Genomic DNA, 6,312 nt, shown 5'->3' with positions numbered 1-6,312 from the left:
TGATTCTTGTCCCTGGGGTGGCATGCATGGTCAGTGTGGTTCCTTTAGGCACGTGTCAGGGCTTGGCCTTCCAGCTAAAGTGGACGGATGGTAAATATGACATGCATCATCCCCAACAGCCAGCCACAGTAGCTACAGCGCCCTAGTCCCAGAGCAAAGGGTGGACTGAGGGGTGCAGACACCGACCAGAGCTGCCAGTGCCTCCTGCGGTCCCTTCTCTGTTCTTGCGCCTGGGCTCAGGCTTCGTCACCTTTTGCCGGAGCTGAGAGCTGCTGCAGCGAAGACTGCAGGCTCTTGTGCCTGCCACTTCCCCTGCCTGTGATGTCCCCTCCCACCCCACTGTGGGTTCCTCCCGTGGAAAACTCCTTACCCTTCAGGAAAGATCCAGCTTCAGTGCTGCTTCCTCAGTAGAGTCTTCCTTGGCTCCCTGGAATAGACAGAGGCTTTCTCCTCTGTGTTCCCATGGCTAATTTCTTTTTTTCATGACCACGTTTACCAGGTAATATTAAATATTATGCTTCATCTGCTTACTTCTGGTTCCCTTTCCTCTAGCTAGACTGTGGGATTCATGAGGGTAGGAGCTGGTTGTTACTCATGTTTTCTGGCTTAGGACAGGGGCAGGCATACAGCCAAAATGTTGTAAGTGATTGTTATACACGGGTGAAATGAGTTTCTCCACTAGCATCCTTGGTTTCAGTTGGGCTGCCTTTAATCTGCCCCCCACGTAGGGTGCTGAGCATGCTGCAGAAAATACCACTTTGATGGGGTCAGCCTCTAAGCCCTCTGGGGGCTCCCCAATGCCTAAGATCAAGTCTGGGGTGTGTCAACAGGCATCTGGCCCCAGCGTCCTTTCCTTTCTAGCCTTAACTTCACTCTGCCCGTGTGGGTGCTCCAGGCCCTACATGAGCAGGACCAGATCATAGAAATCCCTGTGGGGGGAAACAGGACAACTGGGTGTTCATGGAGCAGACTAGTACGTGGACCACCCCCCTCCAATAGTGGGGGCTGGATGGCTGCTGGGGGACTCATGTGTTGCTCTTGGAGTGAAGACAGTTTTCTTGCAGGTTCTTTGGGCTATCTGTGACATGTGACATAAGTACAAGTATCATCTGTCTGTCCAAGGGGCCAGGCAAGCAAGTTCTCAAGAGTGGAGCCTGGCCAAAGTGCCTCTGGTCATCTCTCTGTCCCCTGAGTCTATCAGGCATTCTTGGGACAGTGCTGGGGAGAAGAGACTGTGTTATAGTCTTTGTGAGATTAGACAGCAAGTCCATCTGTCCTGTGCCTGGCCCCAGGGAGGCAGGCAAGTCACCCTGACTTCCTTATCCACCCCTATGCCAGGCACAACCTCACTGAGACGGCTCCTTAGACAGAGTCGTGGCCGACAGGCCCAAAGACAGCAGCCTCAAGAGCAGACTGGCAAGAGGGAGGCAGGGAGGCTGTTTAGGGCATGTGGCTGTGACTTGAGGAGAAACTGTGGAGGCCTGAAATGAGGTAGAGGCTACATTGATGCAGAGAAGTGGGGACAAGTAAGACCTAGGAGTGCAAGTGGAGGGGACTTGGTGGCTGCCTGAATAGTGGAGGGAAGGAAGAGGGAGGAGTCCAGCCGTCAGCTGGGGTTCTTGCATGGGCAGTTGGGTGGACAGAGGTTCTGTGTACCTGGCTGGAGATGCCTCCGGTGCAGACCCCGTGAGTGGGAGTTGCAGGCAACTCTGGAAAGCTCCAGAGCTGGGGGGAGAAGGCTCTGGCTCTACACCTGGTTTGCTACCAGGTGTAGCAAACCAGGTGTGTTTGCTACCATAGCAGGTCTGACCTTCCCTTGGTTGCCTCAGTCACTGTGATTCCTTTAGCCCAATGGAGGCGGCACATGAGATTCACCTGGGGAGCTTTTTTTTTTTTTAATGCTTTCCTCAAATTTTGATATTCTTTATTTATTTATTTTAATTCAAGATACTATGGGAGTACAAACATTTTGGTTACATGAAATACGTTTGCCTCACTCAAGCCAGGGCCACAAGCATGTCCTTCCCCCATGCAGTGCGCCTTGTCTCCATTAGCTGTGGGTTTACTTACCCCACCCCCTCTACCCCTCACCCCCCATCCCCCACCTGACTGGCACCCAGTGAGTGTTACCACCATATGAACACCTTAGTGTTGATCAATTAGTACCAGTTTGATGGCGAGTGCATGTGGTGCGTGCTTTTCCATCCTTGTGATACCTCATTTCGAAGGATGGGCTCGGTCTGTATCCAGGATAATATAAGAGGTGCTAGTTCACCATTGTTTTTTGTAGTTGAGTGGTATTCCGTGGTATACATATACCACCTTTTATTAATCCACTCATGTATTGATGGGCATTTGGGTTGTTTTTGCATCTTTACTGTTGTACCTGGAGAGCTTTTTTTTAAAAAAAATCCCAATGTGGAGGCCACACGCCAGGCACTGAATCACCACCTGCTGGGCTGGGCCAGGTATCAGTGTCTGAAAAACTCCATCACGCCCCCAGTGGTCAGCCAAAGAAGAGAACCATCGCTTTTGCCAATCCCTGTGTCTGGCCCCTCCCGGAGAGGATGAGTGGGGAGGAAGGGGTGAGGTGATCATTAATAGCTGGTGTTTATTCTGTAAAAGGTGACATCTGGATGTTCATGGAGGCCTGCCAGCTATGGGACGGGGGTGGAGGCATTCTCAGAAAGATGGTGGGACCTAATTAATTTGGAATTTGTGATACTTGGACAGGCTGGGCCTCAGGCCAGTATAATTTGTACTTTCTCTGAAATCAAGGTTTGCACGCTACAAGCTGTGAGACAGCAATGGCTTTGTTTGGTTTGCCAAGGAGACGTACCCTTTCGGGGTTCCTCCGTCTGTTTTCTACATGTAAATTGATAATTACACAGAAATTTTGCCTGTTCAGAGCAGGTTCAGTCCCCTTATCAGGATATAGTTAATCTATAATTGAAGGTTTCATTAATTTGTTTACTTTTATATGATAGATTATACCTTACGATGGTTTAAAACACCACATTCAATGTACAAAATAGCCTGATGGTACAAGTATTACCTTTTTTTCATAGATGGGATCTATTTAATAGATGAGAGTCAGTGAATCTTAGATAGTGGGAGTCTGGCCTTTAAACACAACATGCCTGCAACTCAAGTTTTCATGTTTCATTGAAATTTTGTTCTAAACTGTTCTTCATATATGAGACTAATAAAACTACATGCATTTAAAACATTTCATAATTATTTTTTCCAGTTGCGATTGGTCTCCCTTCAGTTGGGTCTAATTGATAAGACTCAAATGTGCAAGAATCACATTATTGGCATTTTAAACATTTCCACAAAGCTTCATATTTCACACCACATTCCTGGGACATCCTACTACGATAAACCTTTGGAAATGGACATGAAAGTGTGTATTTTATTTATTAATTCTCTGTGCCAGATAATATACCAGGCATTTTGAGTCATTATCTTGAATCATTGTGACCATCCTTCAAGGTAGGTGAAAGTGATCTTGCTTTATGGGTAAGGAAACTGGCTCAGAGAAGCTGAGTGAATTATGCAAGGCCACAGAGCCGGTGAGTCCTAGAGCCAGGATTTGACCCCACATCTGCTTCAGAGCCTACCCTGCTTATAGTATCTTCCCTGCCTTTGACTTCATGGTGCTGACCTCTTCTGTCCATCCTAGATATTGAGAAGGCTGCTCTTGGTTAGTTCAGATAATTTGATAATTTTGGTAATAAGGTCAGGGTATGGGGGGCTTTGAGTCAGGCGAGATACACCTGTCTTGGCCAGAGTACAGATAGAACATCATATTCTCATTCATATCCCCAGGAGAAAAACCCAAATGCAGAGCATATTTTTGGGAAGTAACCTCAGACTCAGTTTTTCTCCTTGGGAAAAGAAAAGAACAAACTAGTGTGTTGCTTCCCTCCACCCCGGTTTGGATGCACTGACAGAGACAGGAAAGTCCCCAAGAAGGGGGCTCTTTGTGTTGGTTGTAATTTTTTAACCAGCTGAGAGGGCCATGACAATACTATTTATTTTGCCTATTTCCTAAGAACATAAATCCATGTCTTTCTCAGGTTTGAGGTCCCCTCAAGCCATTTTTGGAACTACAAGGCAAAAGAATTTCTTCGCAGAAATGTAGAAAGTCTATTACTCTTGGTCTCTGATGTCATCGTGGGATTTTTATTGAATTTCACCCTTTGGACCGATGTCACAAGCATTTATTCATTTGAAATTCTCGTAGATGGTAATCATGGCCGAGTGTTTGGATTTAATCATGGTTTTGCTAGCTGTTCTGCAGGAAGGACAGAGATCACTAGAGCACACTCAGATTCTCCCCACTTCTGTTTTTCTAACCCATATCCTCATGCCCTTTCCTGTGAACTTAGTGAATGATGGGACCTTTTCAAAGGAATGATGGTAGGTGACTTAAGAGAAAACACCTGGCTAACCTTTCTAATGTTATGATAATTTGAAATTTTGATGCAATTAATCAAAAATGTGTACATTCCTTCCTATTGTTTGATGTGATTCTTTTATTTTTTCTCATTTATAATGCTTTCGTACTCAGGAAGTTGAGGTAGGTTTTTGACTTTTCAACTGTGTGTAGACATAGCATCAAAATAGTTGCCAAATGAGATGTAAATTTCACTCTGAATCTTAAATCTCAGCGGTAAATATTTGTTTTAGTTCAGTGAACCAGTACCGCTCACATTTATTTTTCACTGGTATATCCAAGGGATGCAATTTATCAAATACATATAAACAGTCCATTTGCTGCTTTATCTTTTCTCATTAGTTACAGTACAAGTATGATTGTCAGTTATTATCTGTGTTTTACTGGTGGGTTATTTATTGAAGGAGCAGAGCAACTGACATTGTTATTTTCTGAATCATTTTGTCTAAGACCTGAAGGACTTTAAACCAAATGTCAGACCAATTTATCAAAGATTTGCTCTATTCAGGGTGAAAATGATTTAGAGCGTGTGTATAAACATACACCCACCTGTACTTAGATACACTGGTAACAGTTATGGGAATTTCACAGGGATACAGAAATGTTAATAAAGCTGGAATGTCTTACTTACATTTGATGTCATTTAGCAGTGATGTATTGTGTACTGTTGAGTGATACTTTAGGGGAATATTCAGGTGAGTAAGACACATCCCTGCTGAGAAGTAGCCCAGGCCCAGGTTGGTGTGGTGATGTGTGCACATGTAAATGCGTTAATGCACACAGCTCCCAGTCCCTGGAGTACAGAGTTCTCCTCAGTCCTGTCTGTGGGTAGAAGGCTGGGAGGTCTCAAGTCACTGCCCAAGCTGGGCTTCCCCATTCAGAAGAATTCTCACTGTGGCTCCTCACCAGGGATGGGGAGGGACAGGCCTGGTTGACAGGAGACAGCACATTGTTTCCCCAGAGATGTGAATGGAAACAGCTCTGAGATGAGGTAGTTGTATGCAGAGCCAGCTCCTTTATCAATAAATGGAGTGTTTTGTACCTAACAATAGCTTGATTAGCAATGATTTTCATTGCACACAAATTAAAATTGCAGGCAGGTGTCACATTATATACCTGATGCATTCACCTAACATTATCTGGAAATCTCACTTTTCTGGTGACTTCTGTTATCATTTTAGGGACACTCCTCCCAGTCACCAACCAGCCCTTTTTCCTAATCTCCCCAGTCAAGTAATGTGAAAATGAGCTCAACTAGTTTGCACTGAATCCCCTTGAGAGCTATTTGGCTATGGTCCTTTTATTGACCTCTTTAAAGGTTTTGGGTTTGGTAACGTGGGGTCTTCCTCCATCTGGGATCTACAGACCTGGCTTTAGTCCGCTTGACCTTGCAGAGAAGTGCTTCTCCATTTTCGTTTCTGTGCGGTGGGCCCACCGACACCCCCGGTCACTGCCTGCCCTCCTCTCGCCTTGCTTCCTTCTGTTCATGTCTCTGTTGCTCACTCCTGGTCAAGACAAATGGGGCTCCCATTTATTTTCTAGGCTGGTAATTTGTGTTATCTCAGGTAATCTTTAGATGAGACTGCAAGGTTCAAACAGCTTAGCTAAAATATGTACGAGGGAGAAATGATCTGTTTCATATGAACTAAATGTCTTTGATCCTATAGCTTCTGAAGCTGCGGCCTGTGATAAATGACATCATCATCTTCGTAATCGGACGCCAAAGCAGTTGGGTTTCCAAAGCAGTTTCCATGGTGGTTTCCGTTTGGTCCTGCCACCCATCTTTTCCTCAGGGTTGGCTTTAACATTCCTTGGAGCTGAAAAAGGCACCTCTTAAAAGGGAAATCCCT

The sequence above is a fragment of the Propithecus coquereli genome, unplaced genomic scaffold (assembly GCF_000956105.1).
Source record: "Propithecus coquereli isolate 6110/MARCELLA unplaced genomic scaffold, Pcoq_1.0 Scaffold242, whole genome shotgun sequence".
Taxonomy (NCBI): domain Eukaryota; kingdom Metazoa; phylum Chordata; class Mammalia; order Primates; family Indriidae; genus Propithecus; species Propithecus coquereli.
This window is presented reverse-complemented; position numbering follows the sequence as displayed.